The 27,359-nt window shown below is 42.9% G+C and overlaps 1 long non-coding RNA gene across 1 annotated transcript in view; it reads left to right on the forward strand.

Moving 5' to 3' along the window:
• LOC118971165 (uncharacterized) overlaps window positions 1–17,066 on the forward strand; it is a 54,785-nt gene extending 37,719 nt beyond the window's left edge. The window contains exon 3 of the long non-coding RNA XR_012126265.1: window positions 16,550–17,066. This is a non-coding gene — a long non-coding RNA (uncharacterized lncRNA). The remainder of the gene's footprint in view (window positions 1–16,549) is intronic.
• The last annotated feature ends 10,293 nt before the right edge of the window (window positions 17,067–27,359 follow it).

Below are 27,359 nucleotides of genomic sequence, written 5' to 3' on the forward strand. Positions count from 1 at the left end.
CTATGCTATTCTCCTAGTGCTCTGTGCTTATTACAGGAGTAGTTTACTAATTAAATGTTGTAATTAAATTAAATGTCTATCTCCCCTATTGACCTGCGGGAGTCCTGAAGGCAGGGTCCATGTCTATTGTGTTCACTCTGGTGTCACTAGAGCCTACTGTGTCTGGCACATAGTAGGCCCTCAAGAATGCTACTCAAATAAAGGAATAAATGAAGGAGGGACTGAGTGAATGTGCCTTGCCCTGCTTCTTAATTATCTGTGTGGGAGTAGACAGGCAGGCTCCATCAAGGAAAAGATAACTATTGTTCAAGGGAGGGGGGAAAGTGCTCCACAAGTGGGAAGAGCCCCCTGGCTCTGTGCATGTGCTTCCCCTGGCCGAGTGCCCTCCCTGCACTCTGAGTAGTGTACATATGTTCTGGCCACGCTCTGTTGAACGCAAATTATAGTATTTTGTTCCCTTCTCCAAACACAGAGACAGAATGGATGGCTTTCCCAATAGCTTTAGTCAGTGGAAAGACTGAGCAATGGAACCCAGCTTGTGGCCAGTGAACCTTCAGAACAAGCAAATCAAATAGATAAAGCCCAGATTTTGTTTACATGCAAAAACACATGGAGATATACATATTCTACACAAGCATATATGTCTACATATGTTAATGGTTGAGTTGTGTTAAGGAATCAATAAGGACACAGCTGCTGGAGTAACTAGGGTTGTAACACACACACACACATACATACACAGTCTAAAAGTGGTGACTGGACCTCTCGTGTGATTAATGTGTGATGTAAGTATTGTCTTTGAATTAGGAAATGAATATGGAATGCAAAGGAGTTGGCTTGGGGTTGGGAATATCATGGCAATATTTCTCCTTGGGTTAAAGAACTCCAAATTTCACTGAATATTTTCAGCATTGACACTATAGAGTAATTATACACAAATAGATATGCATGTTTAATTTTGGTAGAAAAAAGTATCTCCAAATTAAAGCAGAAGTTGGTATTAACATTTTCTGAATAAGGAATGCATTCTTTGGACATTGCCATTTCCAAAAGCAGGATAAAAAAGTCAAAAAGGAGAGTAACCAATTGGATGTCACTACCTAGTTATCATGGATGCTTTCAGAAGGGATTATCTTAAATTTGACAGCCGACTCCTTCCTGAAGTCATAGGCCCACTACCTGCTCTTCTCTATTACTCTTTCTTGTAGAAATAAAAGTCCTAATTCTCTGAAGGAGTACATTGTATTGTAATTAACCAGGCATAAAAAAACCTAAGAGTCACTTTCTTTGATCTGAGCACAGACTATTGCTTTATGCTCAAATGAGAGGTTTAAGATGTCTTTACTTACACGAATTAAGAAATAAGGGCTGTGTTGAATATCATAATGTAAGTAAAAGACATTCCTGGGTCATGTTGTTTTGAGATGCCTTGTTGCAGGCAAATGTCAACTGCCAGAAAAATGAAGATAGATTGAATGGTCCAGGAAGTGAGCCTCACTGGGCTGACGGGCAAAGCAGCCACCCTAATTTGATCCTGGCCTAGTTCCTCCTAGCATTCTCTCCACCCTTCCCCCATCCTGGTGCTCTAAAAGACAGACGTATTTTCACATGTGACTAGTTTCCTATTTGGTTACTGGCTTTCTAAATTTTGTTTCCCCCCCCCCCCATAAATTATTTCTGTGTTTCCTGGCTAGTCAAGGGTAGATAATTGGGGATATTTATAAACTTTTCTCTCTTGCGTCTCACTCAAACATCTACTCATAAGACAGAGCAGCAACATCTCATTACATAGATTGAAATGTTGGGAAACCAAGAAGTGGTTGTCAAGCCAGCTCTGCCTAGGAAGTGACCAGCTGCCCAAGTCTGAGTTAGAGTCACCAAACTTCGCAAGACCGTTCTGTTCCAGGAATAGGGAGATGATGACCATGAAACTTGGAAAAATTGGTTTGGGGTGAATGATATGATACATGATACATTTTCCTGCTATGGAGAATGGCATGAACAGAAGAGGGAACAGTAGCCCAAACGGTCTTTGGTTAAGAATATGTTAGTCTCTGAAAGTCGGCTGAGGTTTGTGCGCAGGGTCTGAAATTCACATGGATGTGGCATATTGGTCTCACATCAATAACAAAAGTCCTGAAGAATTATCTTTGAGATTTTATGGTTAGGAGTACTTACTGTGCTGTGACATTTTACGAGAAGAAATAAAAAAAAATAGATGAATGTGGTGCTTAAAAGAATCCTTAACTTCTTTACTCAAAGGGATATTTTTCTTTCTTTCTTACCAGTTTGGTTTTTTTATCATCATCATTATAATTTTCTTCCAGTTTTGGCAGTTGGCATTGTGAACTCCTGGGTAAAGAGGTTTCTGTTTAAAATTATACAATTTCTCAGAGCAGTTTCACACCCATCTAGAGCCTACTTGGGTTCTGATCTGGTATTTCCAACCAGGACGCTTTCTTGGGCAGACTTTGTTGGATCAGTTTCCACAGTAAGTCAGGCTGCCTGCAATCCGCCAAAATGCTTTTCACACACAGAGAGTTGCTGCTTTATTGTCAACTGCTGGGCACTCTCAGCTTGATGCTCGTGAAGGGCTCTAGTTGACATGAAATACAATTTACATATCCTTGATGAGTAAATTCTCTTTGCATCCACTAATCCTTTTTTTTTTTTCAAATCCAAGGCACACTTTTTACCTGTATTTATAAAACAGCCAGTTCTCCTTCATTATCACTCCTGTTTGTTCCTTATGATATGTTCAGTATGGTTTCCGTTCATGACTGATTCTCAAAGAACTCAACCGTGCAAATACCAGGTCTTTGGCGGATCAGCCACGTAGGCTATGTGCTAATGTTCCTATTATCCAAAAAGGGCAAGCACAAACTTCATCTTCTGAAATATGTAGGTCATAGAGGCAATTTTGAAAAAAGATATGCTGATAGAAAAAAATCACTTTCTCTCTAGTGAATGTTTGAACCCTTTCATGATGAAAAGTTTAAAAATGTATTGACAGTCTCATGTGCACTCGATCCTCGTTATTTGCTATTCTGTATTTGTGAATTCACCCACTTTTTAAAACTTATTCATAACCCCAAATGGACACTTACAGGGTTTTTGTAGACGTACATGGGCATGCAAAGAACAGCAAAAAATTTGAGTTGCCTAATACACATGGTCTCAGGAGAGGTTGAGCAGGACAGGTCTCTGCATCCTTGGTAAAACTCATACTGTAAATAAGAGTCCTTCTTACAGCCTAATTAGTGCTCCAGTTTTTGCATTTTTGTGCTTTTTGCTGGTGATTTTGTTACTTAAAAGAGCCCCCAGGCAGAGTTCTGAAGTGCTGTCTAGTGCTCCAATGAGCAAGAAGGCTGTGATGGTTCACAAGGAGAAAATGATGTTTGTTAGATGAGCTTCATTCAGGCTTGAGTCATAGTGCTATTGGCCATGAGCTCAATGTTAGCCTATCAACAGTATATATTTAAAAAGGTGTCTTTAAATAGAAACACCCATAAAACAAGGTTATGTGTTGATTGGTTGACAGAAACATTGTGAGCAGAGGTTTGAAGGATCCCTTCCCTGCATTTTCCCTGGAAGCGTGGGTTCAGGATTGGCTGATTCAGTATACTACACATAAGGAGAACCAACTGTATTTCATGTAAATAGATCTCATCTGCATCTTACTGGCACTAAGGAAGTCTGTTTATGTCGTTCTGCACAGAAACTTTGAGAGCCGGACCAAGACGCCTGGCTGTGTGTGCGGGTCATGCAAGTTAGGCTGTTGGTGGCTCCCACCTCTTACTACTGGTCTGTTGTAGACATCACCTGATTCTGATCCCTCGATTGCACTGTCATCAATGAGGTTCTTCAAATATTATTTTTTTCAGTTTAGTTTAGTTCAGTTTTGGCAATTGGCTTGTGAACTCCCCAATAAAGAGGTTCTGTTTAAAATTATTATTAAAGTAGAAGCTGGCAGGTATATCCTCATGGCCTCCTTTGCAAGGTTTCAGTGTCTGATAAGCTACACCATGTACAGGATCAGGAAACACTGAGCCTTCCTTCACTGGTAAGATTTTATTTATTCCCCAGACCTGACATAGCACCTGGCACCCAGTAGATGCCGCATTGGATGATGGAGTACTAATTAAATGTAGAGTCATAACATGCATTAATTTAAAAATCTTAAAAACTAAGTGGTGACTAATGTTTAATGTAACATCTGGGAAATGGTGCCCTCAGGCCAGAGGCTGTCTTAGATGTTTTGAGACTTACTATTGGTTAAAGAACCTATAAAATGCACAAAAAATGTACCATAAATACCTATAAAACACACACATTACTTGTGATTAAATAATAGAGTTTATGTACTTTATTATCTTGGCAACTGACAGCAATAACTAAATAAACAACTGAGGTAAACTTTATTAGTTAGACACAGAATAGTAAAATATTGCCCAAGGGGCAGAAAAGCAAATTTAAATGATGATATCCTGGCTTGGGAATTATTTCACAATTAAGGTAACTTCTATCAAGAGGGCAATTATTTTCCATCTGTTCTCTGCAAACTTTACCATTTACATTATACTTTTTATTTTTGTTGAGTAATAGAAGCAATTAATTCTAAGCTTTAGAGTTTATTCTGCATTTGGGCATCATGCTTCTTAAGAGCTGATTTTTCTTTTGTATCTAGGTAGTTGAATAGGATATAAATGTCATTTTAATAATAGGAGCTGAAAATTTAATAATATGGTATTAATCTGTAAGTACATGTGAATAATGGTAGTCCTAGCTGACTTTATTTCTGACATGTCTGCCCTATTAATGGAAATTTTATTCAAGGGAATGCTGTGTTGCAAGATTTTTTTTTAAGTGAAGAAGCTTTCGACAGAAACTCAAAGGAAAGAATGCAGATGAATGTTGAGATACTCACATGGGTTTTTGGAGATACTTACATGAATATTTAAATGGATTAAATCTTCTTTGCCTGAAATATTCAAAACACAGAAGTAAAGGTGATTTTCACTTGGAGCATTTCCTTCATTCCTCATGCAATTTGGTTATGGCATTCTGCATGAATAAATATGCAACTACTTGAGGCCATGTATATCTATGTGTATATACATAGACATATATATATATACATAGCCAGGAATGCATTTGAAAACCAAAAATTATTTGCATAAAGTGAAAAATAAAATGGAACAGAAGATCTTCCTACCAAAGGTGAAGTAAACCAGATGTTAGACGGGCTCCTGAATGAGAACAGCCACCGAGGGTTTGCATTTGTGACTGTAAGTGTTACCTTAAGGGTGCTAAAGAGATGCTATACGAGGGCTTAGAGTAATACTTAAAAAAATAATAATGATACTTTCTTGGTCTTTATTGATGGAAAGATGGCTAGATTATGGCAATAAAAATACTATTAGCTATCTTACAAGCTGAGTCCCAGAATTTTAATTGAAATGAGGAAAAGCAAAATGATACAAATGAAGAGAAACATTTGATCAATTACAATGAAAAAAATTGTATTATGCCTAACTCCTGTGTATTTAAATATTTTCCTGCTAAAAACTTTTTTCCTTTCCCTGAGACTTTCCAGTGCCTTTTCCATTTCCCCCTGCTGCTCACGCTGCCTCCTGCCAGTCGGGTCACTATTGAATATGCTTTCATTGACGGCTGTGCAACAGACTTCCACCTGACCTGGGGTTCAATCTGGGATTCCAAGAAAATCAAAAGTTTTCTTTTGCTTGTTTGCATTTTGGAAAAGAAACAGAAATAAACGCCAGTCTTTCTCTTCTACTGGCCTAAACAAATTACATTTTTTTTTTGAGTTCTAACAGCAAGGAGGAATGGAAGTTTAAAGAAATGAGATACTCTTTTAAAAAAAAATCTCTTTTCCATAGACATGCCTTATATGATAGGCTGTATGCCTGGAAATCCACTGTCTTGGGCTGTGGGCATCATATGGAAAGATTTCAACCAAGTTCTTGCTCTACATCCACCATCAGGTTCTAGAACCTTGCCTGTCTCAGGTGATGGGCTTTTGTGCCACTAAGGCTGTGGAAGGCCAAAGGGAAGTGCACACAGTGTTTTTATTACAGGACTGACCTTCTTAAAACATAGCCCCAGGAGCCTGTGGTTTGAATTATAGAGTGTCTCATGAGAACTTCTAGCATCTGGTTTGATAATCATCTTTTTAAAAATGCAGTTTTTTTGTGAGCTTGTGACCCAAAATGATATGGTAAAACTAATGCTGGTGACTCACAGTCACTTAAATTGCAATAGTTATGCAATGAAGAGAAAAGACCAAATAAAATTGGATACTGGGTGGAATGTAATACAATGTAATATATAAATGGAAGCCCTATCTATTGTCTAGTTACCTGTAGTGTGCTAACATGGTGACCCCTCAACAAGATATGTCCTAATTTTAATCCCCAGAACCTGTGAATGTGATATTATTTGAATAAAGAGTCTTTGCAGATGCAATTAAGTTAAGGATCTTGAGATGTGAAGATCCTCCTGAATTTTCTGGATAAGTCCTAAATCCAGTGAAAAGTGTTCTTACAAGAGACATGCAGAGGAGAGACAGACGGAGGAGGAGGAGGCCATTTGGGCATGGAGGCAGAGCTGGGAGTGATGCAGCCACACTCCAAGGAACCCCAGGAACCACAGAGAAGGAAGGTTCACTCCCAGAGCCTTTGTGGGGAGCAGGACCCTGTTGGAACTTAGATTTTGGACTTTTGGCCTCCAGAACAATGAGAGAATGTATGTCTGTTATTTTAAGCCACCCAGGTTATGATGACTTGTGATGGTAGCTACAGGAAACTATCTGTCCATCCTCTATCTACTTAGCTGTCATCAGTCATCTCTCTCTCATCTCTCATCAATCATGTCTTAATATCCTTGGTACTTAGCCTATCACCATATTCTTGTTTTTTGCCAATCCATTCTTATTTCCTTAATTATATAAATTTAATTATCTCATGAACTCTAAAAATACTTTACCTATCAAGTCAAAAAAACCTAAGTTCTAACCACTCTTAATTTGAGGCAATATTTGATTCCTGTACTCCATTTTATTACACATATATGCATATATGTTAACATACACACATGTATGTTAAAAATAAACTTCATTCTATGCATCTCAGGGTGTTCTATAATGTTGTCTGTGTTAGCTCTTAAGACTTGAAGAAAAGGAAAACTATAAATCTTTGATTCCTGAAAACAGTTCCATTGACAGTGCCTTTTATTGATCACAGTTTTCAGAAATATCCTTTTGACTTAAATTAAAAATAAGCCTGAATGATTACAAAATTAACACAGAAATATGTTGCATTCCTATACACTAATGATGAACTAGGAGAAAGAGAAATCAGGAAAACAATTTCATTCACAATTGCATCAAAAAGAATAAAATACTTAGGAATAAACCTAACCAAGGAAGTGAAAGATCTATACCCTGAAAACTATAAGACACTCTTAAGAGAAATTAAAGAGGACACTAACAAATGGCAATTCATCCCATGCTCTTGGCTAGGAAGAATTAATATGGTCAAAATGGCTATCCTGCCCAAGGCAGTATACAGATTTGATACAATCCCTATCAAATTACCAGCAACATTCTTCAACGAACTGGAACAATTAGTTCAAAAATTCATATGGAAACACCAAAGACCCTGAATAGCCAAAGCAATTCTGAGAAAGAAGAATAAAGTGGGGGGTGGATTTCACTCCCCAACTTCAAGCTCTACTACAAAGCCATAGTAATCAAGACAATTTGGTATTGGCACAAGAACAGAGCCACAGACCAGTGGAACAGATTAGAGACTCCGGACATATATGGCCAATTAATATTCGATAAAGTAGCCATGGACATACAATGGGGAAATGACAGTCTCTTCAACAGATGGTGCTGGCAAAACTGGACAGCTACATGTAAGAGAATGAAATTGGACCAATGTCTAACCCCATACACAAAAGTAAATTCGAAATGGATAAAAAACCTGAATGTAAGTCATGAAACCATAAAACTCTTAGAAAAAAATATAGGCAAAAATCTCTTGGACATAAACATGAGCAACTTCTTTATAAACATATCTCCCCGGGTAAGGGAAACAAAAGCAAAAATGAACAAGTTGGACTATATCAAACTAAAAAGCTTCTGTACAGCAAAGGACACCATCAGTAGAACAAAAGGACATCCTACCGTATGGGAGAATATATTCATAAATGACAGATCTGATAAGGGGTTGACATCCAAATTATACAAAGAGCTCATGCACCTCAACAAACAAAAAGCAAATAAGCCAGTTAAAAAATGGGCAAAGGAGCTGAACAGACAGTTCTCCAAAGAAGAAATTCAGATGGCCAACAGGCACATGAAAAGATGCTCCACATCGCTAATCATCAGAGAAATGCAAATTAAAACCACAATGAGGTATCACCTCACTCCAGTTAGGATGGGCAACATCCAAAAGACAAACAACAACAAATGTTGGTGAGGATGTGGAGAAAGGTGAACCCTCCTACACAGCTGTTGGGAATGTAAACTAGTTCAACTATTGTGGAAAGCAGTATGGAGGTTCCTCAAAAAACTCAAAATAGAAATACCATTTGACACAGGAATTCCACTCCTAGAAATTTACCCAATGAATGCAGCAGTCCAGTTTGAAAAACACATGCACTCCTATGTTTATCGCAGCACTATTTACAATAGCCAAGAAATGGAAGCAACCTAAGTGTCCATCAGTAGATGAATGGATAAAGAAGAGGTGGTACAGATACACAATGGAATATTATTCACCCATAAGAAGAAAACTGATTCTCCCATTTGCAACAACATGGATGGAGCTAGAGGGTATTATGCTCAGTGAAATAAGCCAGGCAGAGAAAGACAAGTATCAAATGATTCCACTTATCTGTGGAGTATAAGAACAAAGCAAAACCTGAAAGAACAAAACAGCAGCAGACTCACAGAACCCAAGAATGAACTAACAGTTAGCAAAGGGAAAGGGACTGGGGAGGATGGGTGGGAAGGGAGGGATAAAGGGGAAAATGGGGCATTACAATTAGCACACACAATGTAGGTGGGGGGACACGGGAAAGGCAGTATATACAGAGAAGACAAGTAATGGTTCTACAGCATCTTATTACGCTGATGGACAGTAACTGTAATGGGGTATTTGGGGGGGACTTGATGATGGGGGAGGTCTAGTAACTATAATGTTCAAGTAATTGTACATTAATGATATCAAAATGAAAAAATATATAAAAAAGGAGAAGAAGAATGCATTGGTCACCACACACACACACACAAAAATAAGTCTGAATGAATGTGTGTTAAGAGAGTAACAAAACTAAGAAACCATAGCCATCCTACTAAATCTGCTGCCATTCCATTATCCATTATTTCAGTTGATGACATGGGGACAGAAAGTTCTCTAAGCAAGCAACCCAGGAGTGTCCCATCTCATCAACACCAGGTGCTTCCCACTCCCATTGACACCACCCCTCATTGACCCGACCCTCCACCTTTACTGCATTGTGTTGGTTCGGGCCTGGTTGGCATTTCCTCCACCAGTTACTCTAAATCACCCTCCCAATTCCTCCCTGACTTTTCCATTCTTTCCTCTGCCAACACACACATGCACACATACACATGTACACATGTGCACAAATACCCCTTATGTGAGCACACATATGCACACACATTTGTATGCAAAAACACACACCCACATATGAGCACACACATGTGCACACACTCATTTCATGCAATTCTGGGGCCCCTCAGTTACTTGGACTCACCCCTGCAGGCTAGTAGTTTCCCTGCAGCTTGTCTTAAAAAGGCCTCAAGCCTCTGGGCTGATCAGAGACCTTTGGGGAGATGTCAATAGATGTAGGGGAGCAGCAGTGAACTCTCTTTTCTCTGGCACACTGTCTGAAAGACTGATAAAGGCCTGGAACTTCCACTGCCGATTTCCCAGTACCAGTGGAGAGCTGGACCAAGAACAGCTATTTCAGGAAAAGAATCCAAGAGATGGGTTGTGTAGGGGTGTGCCGTTCTTCCTCCCTGCATCCCCCAGTGAGGCCGGCTCCTCACCTTGGACTTATAGTCATGAGGACCATCACAATCCCTATTTTATTTAGGCTAATTTGAGCTAGATTTCTGTAATTTGCAATAAAAATTGTCCACAGGAACCTAGTCACTGCCCGATTAACACCTTTCCTTTTGTTCTCAGAATGAAGTCCCTGTTCCCTGGCAAGTCCTGCCAGTTGTTCACATCTGTTTCTTCTCAAACCTCAGCATCAGCCTTTCAGCCTCTTTTATCTACAGTCATGTCATACTCACGTCTTTGTGGTTTCTTGAATGCAAAGGATGTTCTACCCTAGGGCCTCTGCACATTTATTCCAGAAATATTTACTGAGCACCTATTTTTAAGCACTGAAGATACAGCCATGAACAAAACAGACAAAAATTGCTGCCTTCATGGAACATATATTCTAGGAGAGGCAAAGAAAGAAGAGAGAGTGTAATTAAGATACAGATTGTGCAGAACTTAATCACTGGGGTACTGTGTGACCCGCTTTTGGGTATACACCCAATAGAAATGAAAACATGTGCCTGAAAAAAAAATATGTGCTGAGTATTTTTAGCAGCATTATTCTGCCAACAGGCAGAAACAACCCAACAAACCTTTGATGGAAGAAGTTGTGAATGACTCCATTGCTGGCCCCTCCATCTGAAGGCCTAGACCCTGTCTGAGATCTCTGGCCACTGGTCTGTCTGCTCTGAGTCCCTGTGAGCTCACTGCTCAGCACAGCGGTTGGACGGACTAGGGTCTCTGGAGCATCTTTGTGGATCAAGCGTACAATCCAAATGTGCAGAGTTGGCTCTGAGGTTGTTCTCGACGTGGTGACATAGCTCAGGGAAACACACGTGTATTCTAAGATCGCTGGATATGCTGGGCCTCAGCTGAGGGTCTGTCCATCATCCAATGCTCTGCAAGATGCCACAGGGTCTCCTTTCCCTCTTTGCTCTTATGTCTCCTGGGTGCTTCTCCCTGTTTCTCAGGCATGGCACCCAGTCTGTCCCTCCCGACTCCGACTGTGTCTGTGCTCCCTGTCCCCTGCCCCCAGGGCTAGCTCAGCTCTCCTCCCCACCTCACCTTTCCTGTTTGGCAGAATCCACCTGCTTTCTGCTTCTGACATTCTCCCCTCCACCTCCTGCCCCAATCAGTGAGACATCCGACCTGCCTGAGCAAAGGGTCTTTTCAATTTAAAAGATGAGGAGGCAAATGGTTATTAAAGAACTGTGTTAGAATAGTTTCCATTTACTCTTGTTCCATATCAATGGTACTATTACATGGTTCTTAACTTGGGAGGTGGACAGACTTATTTCATGTCCCTGTGTGTTTGCACTGCTGGTTCCTATTTTTGGAAATCTCCCCCCTACCCTTTTCTCCCAAAGAACTGTTCATTCGTCTTTCCTGGGCCCACTCCCCAGTGAAGTGTTTCCCCTAGGCATAGCAGAGGCAGCGTGATACCAAAGGGAAAATCCCAAGACTTTGGAACACGACAGGCCTGGATCCGAATCACTCTCTCACCTCTTATGAGCTGTGACACTCACACAGCCTTATTATCCCATTTGTAAGTTGTGGGTTTCCATGGTGCAACGGAATGCATAGGGCAGAGTGGTGCACCTGAGGATGGGTTAGGTGGTGCAGAGATGGAGGTCCCTGCAGCTTACAGGGGGCTGGAGCCCAGCCTGCAGCCACCATCTAAGAGTAGCTGCCTGTTTCCTTGAATGTGTCACAGGGCTATTCTCATTTTTCAGATGTGAAAAAAGATTGGGAAGCCCCAAAGGAATGTTGCAAAGGAGTTGGCACATAGTAAGTGCTCAATAAATGGAAGTCTCTCCCCTCTTGCTCTCTCTACATCTGGAACCCCAGCCCTGCACACAGAACTGGAAATAATTCAGGAGCATGCTATGTATCAGCATTATTGATTTGCATGTCTGTTTCCCCTTTAGGACAGTCCCTTTAGGGACTGTGTTGCACTCAGCTTGGAGTCTAGCACCATGCCTAGTCCATAGTAGGTGCTCAGTGAATGTTAGTCAGAAGAATGGATCACATTCATTGGATGATAAGTTCATGAAAGAATCACTCACTGAAATTTCCAGCCACAGGCTTAAGGAAGTTGGGATGAAAACACATCATGTTTCTTGTTCTCACCACACCTTTAGGAGCGGCCGCAGCCCTAAATGTTTTCTCTAGGAAGGATGAACTCATACCAAGAATGAGCGCACAGGTCTGCACCAAGCATTTCCTGATGTTGCTCTCTGGACTGGGGAAGAGAGAAGACACCCACAAGGGAGAGAGGGAGCCACACACCATGGAGGGAGTCGGGAGAGCCGATGCTGCTCTGGGCAGGCCCAGGGACATGGCCCTGCATCTGAGTCTCGTGTGTGGGGCTGGTTTCAGATGCCAGCAGATGTCTCGGAAGTGTCCCTCCACATCCCAACCTCACTCTGTAGAATCAGCCTCTGAAAATAAAACTCATCTCCCACGAAGGTTCCCAAAGAGCTCCCTAGGAAGGCAGTGCCACTGAGCAGTGGGCATCACTTCCATGTGGGAGGCCAGTCTTACATGACCTTGGCTGACTTTGGGATGAAGGCAAACAGCCTTCACTTTCCCACAGTGCATACAGCAGGAGGCTTGCAAATGCTCAGGCTTACTCAGTTGTGACTGAGGGGAAGGAGTCTGACCAGTTCTTTCCTGAAGCCTTATTTCTTAAAATGCAAAGAGGGGTCAATCTGTTGGGTGCCCACATGTTCTGGAGAAGGTATATGAGATAGTTACATGGAGACTGAATTTAGTTCCTAGTTAAGAGATTTCATGGAAGCAAATTACTGCATTTGTGGATTTCCTGACATATATAGATTAGGGGGCAGGGCAACACTTTGCAGAGAGAAAGCTTCCTTCCAGTCCCCTTCCTGCTCCTCTGTCTTCTGCACCTACCCCCTTCACTGTGGGTGCCTCCTATAGCCGCAGCGGAGGGAGTGTTATATGAGATTCATTCCTCACAGTGGTGTCCAAGTCCTACCGCATCTGAATCCCCTGAGAGCTTATTAGCAATGCAGAATCCTAGGCTCACCTAGGCCTATAGAATCAGAATCTGCACTTTGACAAGATTCCCCAGGTGACTGGAAGGCACATTCAAATTTAAGGTACACTGATATAGAGGTTAAGATGGGTCCTTGTAATATGTGCCAAGGACTATATGCCAAACAGCTCTGGCTCTGGCTTTGATCCCAAATCCTGCAACATAGTAACTATGTAAAGGGGCGAGTTACCCTAAGTCTCTTTGAGCCTTGGAATACTCAGCTGTAAAATATGCACAGAAGAATATTTATTCTATAGGGTTGTTGATGGAATAAAATGATTGAACTCATACAAAGCTTTTATGGTAGCTATGGGGATGATAATCACCCTGCTTTGCCCTCCTTCACCATCCTGGCACCTGGGACCCAGTCCAGTGCTTTTAACAAGAGGGATTTAAGAGCTCTAACCTGACCTTTTGGTGCTCAGGACAGGTAGCACTAAGCAGGTCCTCTGATTGATGTTGTATTTCCAACACCTCACTCATGGATGTTGATAGCAATGGGTACAACTGAGTGACATCCTGCTTTTATTATTTCACTAGGTATTTTTATTAATGCTTATTTCTGTGCTATTGAAGGAATTCATGAGATTTCAACTTGCAAATGCAATGCATTTTAAAAGTGCAGTCTTTTCAGGTTACTGTGAGTTTTAGGTCCTCTGAATTGGCATCCTTTGGAGCAAAAGCCTGTGCATCCTGCCCTGGGTATTAGGGTGTTAGACCACAAATGCCACAGACTACTGTAGTGGTTGGGTGGAGCAGACACGGCAGGGCTGCAGAGTTCAACAGAGAGTGCCACTGGGGCAAAGTAGGTGTTGGAAAGATCCTGGTCTGGCAGCAGAACTGGGCACCCATGAAGAGGATGGCACATGGCCAGGAGGAGCTGGAGCACCTTAGCCCAGCGACCTGCTTTGCTTATTCACAATCTACATTCATTTTATAGTTGGGGTCTGTTTCAATGGGTTTCTTTGCCTTGAAGAGAATTTTCCGTCTTTTCTGTTAAGATTTTCAAAGTCTTTGGCACATGATTTTTTCCTAATGGCAAACGAATTGCTTTGCACTAAGCCCTTATCGGTAGAGGTGTATTTTCCCAGTTTGCCCTCCTAACCCAGTCCCCTTGCGCCTACTAATTTCACTTCTATTAAGGAAACTCAGTAAAACCATGTTAGATGATGCTTGTATCATCATTATTGGTTTAGTGGTCAGGGCAGATGTGGGGAAGACAACAATATCCAGAAACATGAATATGACAAGGATATTTAATGAAGGGACAGGACGTCAAGGAGCATAGGTGAATGGACAGGATTGGCTTTTTTCATAACACTCTTTATGTTTGGCTTGGAAATAAAGGATTCTAAGGCTACTCCATGGGTTGTTATTATAGAAGCCACTACATTTTTCTTGGACAAGGCCGACTGTCTTTAATCTTGGATAACTATCAGAAATAACATCAGAAAGTTTGAACTGAAATCTTCCTATATCTTTGAGTATCACGGCTGACCTTGTTCCAGTCAGTGAGACCACACTAACACAGCACCCCGAAACCATCACTCTGGCAAATGGAAACTTCTTACTCCAGCAACCCCTGTGAGCTGGTAACTGCCAGCTGGGAAATGCTCCCCTACCTTCTGACCAGTTCAGTCTATCATATACTGGTTATTATTGAATTTGTGGGCTGCCATATGGATTGCATGCTATAGGCAGCCATAACTGAGGCTCTGGGAGCCTGAAGTAATTTTCCAGATAATTCAATCAATAAAAAGCCTTCACTTTTTCCCCAGTGACTGGAACTTTGCTAGCGAACATGCTCTCTTTGGCCAAAATTGTGTTGCAGTTGCCTTGGTTTAACATTTTTCTCTGGTCATTTATAAAAATAGACTTCTGCCTCTTATGTGTGGGCTGAGCACCACCAGCAACATGTTTATTACTAGTAAATGTCGATGTGATGAACAGTAACAACAATATGAGCACAGGAACTGAACATGTATTCCTTTCTGGATTGGAAGGAGAGATGGTGAGAAGCTGGCATGCCTGCTACACTATTTCAACCCATCTGCGTTGGACCCCATAATTTCTGCTACTCTGGTTACCCCATGTCACTTTGTCTCTTCCAGAAGAACACAAACCCCTCCAGGGCCCTCACTGAAAATTCACAAACTTTCCATAAGTTTCAATAACTAGCTGTGGCATTTTTTTAAATACTCATGGATAGCTAGGTCCTGGAGAGTTTTAAAAGCCCCCTGATTTTGCCAGCAGACTAAGGAAGGGAAGCCTAAGTCACTGGAGACAAAGGGGCAAAGCCACAGGTTTGGCTGCAGAGGGAAAGAAATGGTGTGCGACTAGGGCGTAAGCCATCTGTGTTGGCTCTGGGTGACAGTAAGCTTTTGCTCCAAGGACCTTAATTGGCTGATAGAATGATTGCTTTGGCCAAGGGTCCAATTAATACCCGACATTTGAGGACTGGTTTTCCAACCCCAGTTGGATGAGTTTCTTGGCAAAAAATGGTAACTGCTGTAAATTCAATTCACTTCCTTAACTCGGCACCCACTCTGTAATGTAAGGATATCAATCTGTCTGGTTAATTCCAGACAAGGCTCAGAGCAGATGGGGAATTTGGATTTTCAAATTTGAAAAAAAAAAAGAAAGAAAGCATAAGTGAGTGTGAGTTTTATGCAGCTACCTTGATACTCCATCTTGTGAAAAATATACTAAGTCCCAATATAGAGGGCAGGGTTGCAAAAATGAATCTAGGTGCTTAGCCTAGAGACTCATGCTTGCCAAGAATGCTCTGATCAATAACTGCTATGATCAGCAATGGATCCACTGAAATCTCCACTGAACTAGAAAACAAAGTCACTGGGTGCCCATGCATTGAAAGTGGTCCAAAGGTGGCAGTGCAGTGGTCCCAGCCTGGAGGTGGTACGTACACTCTAGATTAATGGGAACAGCGTGAACTTGGAGCTGTGGGTTCAGACCAAGGCTCTGAAATTTATTTAGTTGTGTGAACTTGATTAAATCACTTAATCGAATTTGTAAAGCAGGCATGATAGCGCTGTCCTTTCAATTGCCCTTCCTTACTACCGGGTTGGTGGCAGCTGCGCCATCTGACACTTGATGTGCTTTGATAACTCCTTGTTCCTGGAGAACCATATGCAGCATACGGCTTGGCTTCCAAGTTGCAGCCACGTTAATAGCCAGTTCCTAATAAAACAAGCTCATGAGATGCAGCCACTCCCTTCCATGTTTAGCATCCTAGCAGACCAGCTGTCTTAGAGCCTGAATTTCAGTGTTTTTTTTGCTCACCTCAAATGTATGACAGGCTGCCCACTACTGCTTCTCTTTACAAGGCTTTGCCTTGACTTTTCTTTCTTTTTCTTTCATTTACCAGATGGAATGAAGTATGTTTGTCAAAACATCCTTGCTCTCTATTTACTTTCACTGGATTTTGAAAGCAGCAAGCCACTCTAGTCAGGCTGCTGGAGAGAGCACTAAACCAGATGTCGAGGTGACTGGGATTTCTGGAAGGCATTCTTCTTTCTCCAATGCATGAAGTAGGAGCCTCTGGCAGGAAGCCACAGGCCCTATGGCAGCATACGTGCTCACTCATGTCACCGACCTCATGCTGTCCAACTTTGTCCAGAGGGCCAGCTACTTCAGGATCTGCCTGCTAACCCTTCTTCTGCGTGTCACCCAGACCACCTGGCTTCCCTTGGTTGTGTCTGCATGTGGAGGGCTGGATAATTCAGTAGCTGAGGGCAGAGGCTCCCGATTGCAGGGAATCCACAAAGTGCTGCAGTTTGTCAAATGGTTCAGTCCAGGTCTGTGTCATTTTGTTTTGAAAAGAAAGAAAACTCATTAAAGACTCTTAACTTTTATTTTTGAATTCTTATGATCAGTGTAGACAGCGAAAAGGACATTCTTGAAGAGTTATCACTGGACCTGGCCTCACCTGAGGTCAGGCATCCCTGGTTGTAAAGCCTGTCAATCGTGTTGGCCTCTGGGCATCCTGTACAAGCACTCAGCCCTCTAGCCTTTGCTTCCTGCCCCTTCACTGGGTTATTAGCTAGAGCAAACTGTGGCTCCTATGGAGCTAGAAGAGCATTTTACTCTTGCTTTTCAGATGCTAGTCTTCAGAATATCAAGCCAAGTGGAATAAGAGGCATTTATTCATATATTTAATCACAATTATTTATTGAGCATCTATTATGTGCCAGGCATTGTGGTGGGCATGGAGGGTGAGCAAGATACAGTCCTTGGGCTCAAGCAGAGTGAGATGGGGCAGGAGTGGGGGAGGGGGAGGGTACAGGGAAAGACAGGAATACACAAACCAAGGTATCATGTGGAATGCAGTACATCAGGGTAAGTTCTGAGGGCCACACGAAGCTCCCTGGGAATTGGAGGAACTTTCCAAGAAGGAGCAGAGCCGCGGCATGGACCTGTGCATGAGAGGGAGCTGGTTGTTCATGGGTCAGGTGGGTGAAAAGGGAGCAGTGCAAGGAGGGCTCCAGGCACGAACTCCAGGCAGAGCAGAGGAAGGTGAGCCCTCCAGGGTGGTGGACCCCGAGGAGCCTGGGAGCTGCTTGGGGCTCCTGTGGAGGCCAACTGGGGCTAGCCAGGGGCCCTGCCTGGTGAGGACCTCTCAGGTTAGATATGAGCCCTGGGCCTCCTGGTCCCCATCTAGCATCAGTGGAGCTGTTTCCCTTTCAGGACCCCAACTTCAGCCATGTCTGGAGCATGTCGATGAGTCATGCTGATGGTGTGGATCAGGCCCTTTCCCATCCTTTGGGAAGGGTGGTAGGGAGCACCCTGGTCTCCCTGGTAAGGCAGAGTGATGGAGACAGCAGAGCTCCGTGCAGATGAGTCAGTTCCAGGCTCACTGGGAGACCCTCTAAGACGTGCAGCCTGATTTTGTCACCACGGTCTGGGAAGCCGGGTCTTTCAGTGCAAAAACCTAGAAAGTTCTGGGAAAACTGGAATGAATCAGTCACCCAAGAATGCTGACTTGATTCCAAGTGCTTCAGTGTTGTATGATCACATTTACTCTTCAAAGCGATGCTCTGAGGTTGCTACTATTATTTCAATTTTAAAAAATTTGTAAATAGGAGATGGAGTTTCCCAAAGCCACTTACCTAGTAAGTGGTAGAGCCTAGATTTAATTTAGGTTGCCTGGTTTAAGGTCATTGTAGTAGTTATCTGCTGCTGCATAATAAATTACCCCAAAATGTGCTGGCTTAGACCATCAATAAAGGGTTATTAACTCATAGTTTCTGTGAATCAGGAGTTCAGGAGTATCTTAGCTGGCTGGTTCCAGCTCAGGGTCTCTCATGAAGTGATGGCCCAGATGACAGCTGGGCTATGTGATCTGAAGGTCTGCTTGGAGCTGGAGGATCTGGTGGCTGCCTAGCCATTGGCAGGAGGTCTGGGTCCCCTCCGCATGGTCCTATCTATAACACTGCTTAAGTGCCCTCAGAGTGTGTGATCCAAAAGAGAGCAAGGAAGAGGCCCCTAGTTATCCCAACTAGTTCTCCACATGGGGATAAAACATCCTGAACTGTAGCATTTTCCCATTCTTTATCTAGCCTCAGGAATCACAAATTGCCATTTCTGGAATATCCGATTTGTTTTACAGGTCAGCCCTGCTCAGTAGAGCAGGGGAACACACAGAGGACAAATACCAGGGGCCTGCTAGGGGCTGGCTACTGTAGTGTGTGTTTCACAATTCCACAGCTGACTTTAGGACTCCATCTAAAGTGCGCATTTGAGGGGAATCTCTAGGCAAGATATTGAAAATGTACACCTATGAGCACCTACACACATGAATATTCATTATATATGTAAATACCACTATTTATATATGTGAATGAGTGTACTTTCAAGATAATCACCATCTTGGTAGGCTTTATCTTATCCTAATGAAGTTTCCATTACACCAAATATTTATGTTTTGAAAATTAATTGTGGAGATTATTTATTCCTGATTTCCTGAATTTTATAATATGAACACCTGTATTACTGTTATAATCAGAAGAAAGCTATTTTTAAAAACACTTTTTATGTGTCCGTGTTAACACATATATGGTAGATACAACTTGGACTTCTTGGAATCTCACAGAAAAGCAGTCTGTTTAAATGTTTCAGAAGACAAAATATGTACTGTTACTAATAGACACAATTATATAGAGAATTTTATATTCCACTGTATGTACAAATATATATATATATATATATATATATATATACCATTACCTGGAATTCAAATCAGACACAAGTAGGGGAAGGAAAGAAGGTCGAGAAACTAGGGATGCCAGCAACAAGAGACTGGATAGCAGATAAATGGGAAATACTTGGAGTGAATTTTCCCCAGTCCTAGCACAGTCTTGTTGGGTGGTCCACGTTAATTCAAAGGGGCTGGAAAGTCATACTTTCTGAATCTTAGTTACTTAATATAGTGAGATTGTGCTTTCAACTCCATAGAGTTATTATTTTAAAAAAAAGAGAAATTGTATGTGAAAATGCTTAGAAAACCACAAAGTCCTAGATCACAGGAAGGTGCTACCGTCACCATCATTTTAGCTGTTATCTCTGGAAGTGTACCAATAACTCCTATGTGGCAGGGCTGACGCTCCCAGAACCACGCATGACTGCTGCTTTGCAGCCCCTGGGAGACCGTCTTTGAGGAGCAGTAGCCACATGTCTTGCTACAGTTGTCAGACACCTTAGCCACTGTGTTTTCTGAAGCTATGCTTCCTGGAAATGCATGGTCCTGTGGATGGAAACATGGCTGTTGGCAGGGCTCTTTACTCGTGTCTGTTTGCTTATGCCTGGATATAAGGTCAGGTTGGGCTAGGTGTGCACAAGGCCTGCCACCTGGTGTTGGTGTGTACACAGGGCTGGCACCTGGCCCCAAAGACTCTGAAGGAAGCAAGTACCAGTAGCCCCAAAGGCAGTAAATGGAACATGCATACAAACCTGTGACACTGTTTTCACATTCCTTGCTATACTTCCAAAGGCCAGAAACAGGAGAATTGAGTTTCTTTGACAAACATTTCTTTTTTACTCCTTTTCTTATAAAATTATCCCCAACCTGTATGAAGAGTCTGGTGGCCATTCATGTGTCAACAACAGACAGTTTTATGGGGATGGCATGAGCATATCACCTGCTAAGACTTTCAGCTCTGTGCAAGAAATGAGCTGCTGCTTAATGAAGCACAGGTGAGAACCTTTAGCTACCTTCTAAGGACTCCCAAACTTTGTATCTGTATACCAGACTTCTCTGTGCTTCTCTGTGGTGTGCTACTAATGTTTAACAACTAGTTCTCCACAGGGGGGTAAAATATCCTGAATTTTAGCATTTGCCCATTTCCGTGATATAAATATTCTCACCATGACCAATATCAAGCTCTTGCATACCTTTGAATTCTGAGTTGGGAAGAGATACAGAGCATATATGAGCTGACTCCGGGGATGCTGCATCCAAATCTACATATCAAATGCACCTTCATGTGTTTACTTGGAGGCAAAATGAGTATCTCAAAATTAACATACACGAAACTGAACTATAATCCTACTTTGCCCGAAACTCAATCTTATTTTCTTCCAGGGCTTTCCATTTGTGCACAGAATCACAATGTGACTGGTTTCATAAGTTAGACTACGGACACACTAGTCATCCTCTACATTTCTCTGTGTCCTCACCACCATATCCAAGACATCACTAAGATCTGATAATTTTACTTCCTAAATAGTCACAATCTGCCTACTTCCCCAGACTCTGTTATCATTATTAATCACCTGGATTACTTCAAAAGGCTTCTGAGTGGTTTCCCTGTAGCTACTCTTACACACACATACACTCAATACATTTTCCTAGTCTTGACCAGAGTGATCTTTGAAAAGCGCAAATCTGAGAACATCATTTCTTCGCTTAAACTCTTTCATGGTTTCCCATGGCTCAGGATAATAATCAAAAGTCTTATGATAGCCAGAAAGAACCTGGATAGTCTGGCAGCTGCTTCAGCCTAATCCTGTGCTGCTCTGGCCCTGTATCCCTTGTTCTTTCTGCCCCAGCCACACTGACCATCTCATAGTTCCTCAAATATGCCAAGCCTTTTACCAACAGGCCTTTTTACTAAGTGTTCTTTTCACTGGAATTACTTGGTCTGATCAACTTCTTATTCTTCAGTTTCCACTAAAGGTTTTTAGAAAGGCCATCTCAAGTCTTGAGTGTGAAGAGATCTATCTGTTTTTACGTTCTATAACATCCTGTTCTTGGTTTACACTACCAATGGCAATGTATGAAAGTTCTAATTGCTTCATATCCAAGCCAACACTTGGTATTATCAAATTTCAAAATTTTTGACAACCTGGTTTTCTTGCTGTAGGGTTCAGTCCTGGGCAAGTTCATTCTGAGTTCACTGAGACTGAATCACAAGAACGCTGGAGATGAAAGGGTTTATACCAAACTTTACTCTTGTGGTAGCAGGTCAAGCGCTAGTATCCCATCCGCCTCCCAGGCAGTCTGCTTGCAGCAAGCTGGTCTTTGCCTCCAGGCCTCTCCACCCAAGCAGCGATCTCAGTCTCTGCCCTAGGCACTTCCACTACTCCAGCCTCTGCTCTCTTGCACCTGTGCAGCCCCAGAGCACTGGGTGGAGTTCTTTATATAGAATCAATAATAACACATTGGGCAAGTATCTAAGCACCGGGTAAGAATCCTGGTCATGGTAACTTCCATTTTTCCCAACACTGGTATAGTGGTATCTCATTGCGATTTTAGTTTGCATTTCCTGGGTTACTGATAAATCTGAGCATTTAAAAATTTGTTCATTACCCATTTAGATTTTCTTTTCTGTGCAATACCTTTTCAAGTTGGTTGTCCATTTTTCTATTGGGTCGTCCTTTTCTAAATAATTATTAATAGGATCTACTTTACATGTTAAGGATTCTAGTGTTTGTGAGTTATATGTGCTGCAAGTAACTTCTTTCATTCTTTACCTTGTTTTCTCTCTTTTCAAGATTTATTTGATGAAAATAAAATTTTAAATTTAGGGTCATTGTGGGAAAATTGGAAGTTCCTATGGCCAGGATCCTCACCTGAGCCTAAAATACTTGATGATGTAATTACCTGACTGCTAGGGTAATGCTTCCACACTTGTAGACAATGAGCTATAATTGACTGAGTCACTATATAAAGAGCTCCACCAAGTGTTCTGGACAGAGATGGAGGTGGACTGTGGGCCTGCAGACTGCAGGATGCAGACATGATTCTAGTGCTGGACATACCCTGGTGAGAATAAAACCAGGTATAAACCCTTTTATCCCAAGAATGTTCCATTGTTGTTTCTTGGTCTCACTGAATCCATAGTGAACTTGTCTGGAGCTGAAACCCTCAGGTAAGACAGTTATCAAATATTTTATCTTTTTATCTTTTTCTTTAATTGCTAGTACTTTTTGTATTGTTTAGAAATTCTGCTTGTAACCATATGTTGAGGTAAACTCTCTTAGGTTTTGTTTTTCTGGAAGGATAACTATTTTCTCTTCCTTCCTGAAAAAATAATTTTACAAGGTAAAGGATTTTAGGAAGATAGCCATTTCCTTGCAGTGTATTGAAAAAATTCCACTCTTTTTTATCTTTCATTGTTGCTCATAGAAGTCAAACTTCAATATAATTCCTTCCCTTTCAAGTTCCTGTCCTTCCTCCTGGCTTACATTTAAAATCTACTATTTGTCTTTGATATTTGGCAGTTTTATTATGATGTGTCTATATTCAGATTTCTTTTTATTTTTCCCACAAGTAACTGGTTGGGCTTCCTTTAATCTGAGGGTTTGACTCTTTCAACAAGTCTGGACATCCGTAGGGAAAATGGAAGTACCTATGGCCAGGATCCTCACCTGCCCCTAATCTACTTGGTGATATAATTGGCCTACTGTGTAGGCTAATGCTTACACACCTGTTGGCAATTAGCCATTATTGTTGGGTTATTGTATAAAGAGTTCCACTCAGTGCTCTGAATAGAGGCAGTCAGAGATGGATTGCAAACTTGCTAGAGGCAGACATGATTCTAGTGCTCAACCTGTCACTGTGAGAGTAAAGCATTTTGAATAATTTCTTCATATCTATCTTCCAGTTTAGTAAGTTTTTGTTTGGTTGTGTTTAATCTGTTGTTTAATGTGGGAAGTTGGGGTTCCTATGGTCAGGATCCTCACTAAACTTAAACCACTTGATGATGTAACTGGCCTGCTGCTAGGCTACCACTTCCACAACTTTAGGCAATAAGCTATTATCCCGCTATATAGAGAGCCCGGCCCAGTGCTCTGGGAGGAGGCAGAGATGCTAGTGCTCGACCTACTGCTGGGAGAACAAGCCAGGTAATAAACCTTTCATCCCAAAGGAACGTTCTACTCTCATTTCTCTGGTCACACTGAATTCATAGTGAACTTGCCTGTTGGACTGAAACCCATTGGCAAGACAGTTGGCAAAGTCAACAGGGTTCATTGTTGACCGAGAAAAAGACGGGCTGCCCTTAGGGGAGGGGTGCTTCAGCAGGCTGCCCCTATGAAGGGGGAGACAGTGGATTGTCCCCCAGTGGGTATGTGGTCTGAGGTGGCTTGCCTCCTAGAGGGCTGAGCCCCATCCCAGGACTGGAGGCAAGGGTGGAGGTGACACCTGAGGCAGTAGGGGAGGCTCTTGGTATAGTAAGTAGGTCTTGAGAGACAGAGGGCCCCTGAGGCAGTGGGGACTGTGGGTTGGCTGCTTCTCACAGTATTAAAAAAAGTCTACAGAAGGGAAGGACATGTTCCTGAAAAAGACCCAAGAAATAGTGGCACAAGAACATGAGCTGCAAACTTCTGTGGATTCCCTGAAGAAGGAAATGGCATTGATGCGAGAGGAAGCAGCATGAGAACGCCGGCAGCAAGGTGTCATTGAAGAGGTAAAAGATTCCTTACAGAATGAGACAGCAGTACTGCCAGGTGTTCTGAAGGAAGAAAAGGCCATTAAGGAAAAAAACAAATTCCTGAGGGAAGCACAGGTGGAGGTGGCATGAGAATGCCGCTGCGAAGCATTGAGGTGCAGGTAAGAGCTTCTGAAGACTGAGGTGGCATTGCTGCGAGGCACAGTAGAAAAGGTAAAGGTTGTAGCAGAGGAGGCACTCGGGGGAGGGGAGAGAAAGGTGCCATCAGCCCCAGAAATGGAGGGGCTGGGGAAGGAAGAAGGGGAGGTGCTGGAGGCACTGATACTTCCTCTATAGAAATCACATCCAGTGGTTGTAAAGACAATAAAGACCCAGCAGCCAAGAGTTCTCCAAGGAGAGGAGCAGCCCCCTCCCCAGGTCGTGGAGCTCTCTATGCTCCGCCCCTGTACTCAGGCTGAGCTGGTGGATTTGGTCTCCCGGTTTAGGCAGAAGCCCTTGGAGTCAATATCAGCTTGGTTCCTGCACCTGTGGCACTTAGGGGTGGATGGAATTGTTCTGTCGGGATCAGAGGTGGGAAAGCTGTCTTCCCTGACAGTGCAGCCCACCTTGAGGCAGCAGTTACAAAGTGCACATCAGACCCCAGGAAATCACTCCCTCCATGATTGACTTATGGCTGCACTTGGTGCTGGGTGGCCCAATCACGGTAATCTCCCATCCTTACCTGTTAGATGGTAGACATATGCTGAGCTCCAACAGCTGTTACGCGAGCTAGGCATAAGAAATGCCATCTGTAGTCCAGAGAATAATGGCCCAGATAAAGAGACTTTCACTACTGGAATGAGAAATATTGTGCCTCAAATGGCTCCCACATCCCTCTTTGTATCTCTAGTGGCCATTCTTTCCCCTCACTTAGGGCAGCCCATAAGCGAGGTGACACATACAGTAGCAGACTTAGGAGATAGAAGCAATGAGAACATGGAAAGAAATAAGTTCTGCTACTCACAAGAAGAATTTAAAGGGCCCCATGAAGGTTACAAGGACCCAGATGTGGGTTGATCTAATATGGGTAGGAGCAGATGGAAAGAAATTAGACAGGAAGTCAAATAGGATCTTACTAGAGCTGTGGCAACAGCTGAAACCAGAGCCATTCCCGCCATTAAGACCAAAGAGGCAGAGGTCAGAGACAGAGCCACGAGTCCAGCCTGTGTGTTTGAAAGACCTGCTGCTGGAGAGTGAGCCAACCTCACTCAAGCCCACAGAGGAAGATGATTGGGGAACACAGTTTGAATGAGGGGAAGGTTGAGGTACCTGCCCTGAGGGACCAGGTGGGGACTAGAGGCCACATGTTGAAATAACTATCCATTGGTCCTCAGTGAACACACAATGTTTCCTCACCCTAGTGGACACAGGGGCTGAATGTTCACTGATTCATGGTAACCCTGAGTGGTTCCCTCAGCCCCCACTATCATACATGGATATGGGGGGAAGGCTATCAGAGTGAAACAAACCCAATCCCTTTGGGAATAGGGCATCTAGCCACAAAAGAGTATACTGTGTATATATCCCCCTATTCCTGAGTATATTTTGGGGATTGATATCCTGCAGGGTCTATGGCTGCAGACTACTGCAGGTGAGTTCAGACTGAGAGTACGTGTGGTGAAGGCAGTTCTGAGGGGACATGCTAGGCACCCATCCATAGCTTTGCCTGTGCCTCGGCAGGTGACTAATACCAAACAACACAAACTGCCTGGAGGGCATAAAGGGATTGGAGAAACTCTCCAGGAGCTGGAAAAGGTGGATATTATAAAGCCCACCCATAGTCCCTTCCATTCTGCAGTGTGGCCTGTAAAAAAGCCAGATGGCTCCTGGCGTATGACTGTGGATTATAGAGAACTGAATAAAGTCATACCCCCTATGCATGCTGCTATCCCCTCTATTGCAGGCCTGATGGATACCCTCAGCCAGGAAGTAGGAACATACCATTATGTGATAGATCTTGATAATGCAGTGCCTTCTTTTCCATTGACATTGAACCAGAAAGTCAGGAACAGTTTGCCTTCACATGGGAAGGACAGCAATGGACTCTCACTGTCCTTCCACAGAGATACCTCCACAGCCCCACCATCTGTCATGGACTTGTAGCCCAAGACTTGGCTACATGGGAGGAACTGCCAATGGTGCAGCTGTACCATTTTATTGTTGATGTCATGCTCATGTCTGATTCTCTTTCAAATCAAGAAGATGCAGCACTTAGACGGCTGCAACATTTACAGGAGAAAGGATGGGCTGTGAACAGTACCAAGGTCCAGGAACCTGGTTTGTCTGTCAAATTCTTGGGGGCCATCTGGTCGGGTAAGACCAAAGTTATAGCAGAAGCAGTTATAAAGTCCAGGACTTTCCTACCCCTACAACTGTAGCATTGCTACAGGAGTTTTTGGGTCTTCTAGGCTACTGGAATGTGTTTATCCCGCACTTGGCACAAATTCTGAAGCCCTTATACTGGTTTGTACGAACGGGCGTCAGGTAGGACTGGGATGAGACATGTGCATCTGCCTTTACTACAGCAAAACAGGCAGTCAAGGCCATGCAGGCCCTGAGTGTGATAGACCCATCAAGGCCCTGTGAGCTGGATGTTCATGTCACTGAAGATGGTTATGGCTGGGGTCTCTGGCAGCAGCTTGAATGAACTCGCCAACCTATTGGATTTTGGTTACAACTCTGGAAAGGGGCAGAGGTACGATATACTTTGATAGAAAAACAACTGGCTGCTGTGTATCACCTTGCTGGCTACAGAAACCATCACTGGAATGGCCCCAATAAAGGTAATTACCACCTATCCCATCTTGGGGTGGGTACGAGACTGGACCCAAAAGCCAAGGAGTTGGTGTGGCACAAATGTCCACATTGGCCAAGTGGGGTACTTACCTACAGCAGCGTAGTGCCCTTCCTATTAGCCCCTTGAGTGAAGAACTCCAATGCTTGTTCGGGCCAGTGACATATACTAGTAAAAAGCAAGAAGAACTTGCTTTTGAACCATTAGTAGCAGAGAGCCTCTATTGGGAGGAAAGAGCCCCTATACCCAAAGATGCATGGTACACAGATGGTTCCAGCTGTGGGCAGTCCCCAAAATGGAGGGCCATAGCTTTCCATCCTAAGACTGAGACAATATGGATGGTAGATAGTGAGGGGAAGAGCAGCCAGTGGGCAGAGTTGTGGGCTGTGTGACTTGTGATCAGCCAGGAGCCCTCCCCTAGAGTTGTCTGCACTGACAGCTGGGCTGTCTATCGG

This window comes from Manis javanica, chromosome 16, assembly GCF_040802235.1.
Source record: "Manis javanica isolate MJ-LG chromosome 16, MJ_LKY, whole genome shotgun sequence".
NCBI classification, from domain to species: Eukaryota; Metazoa; Chordata; class Mammalia; order Pholidota; family Manidae; genus Manis; species Manis javanica.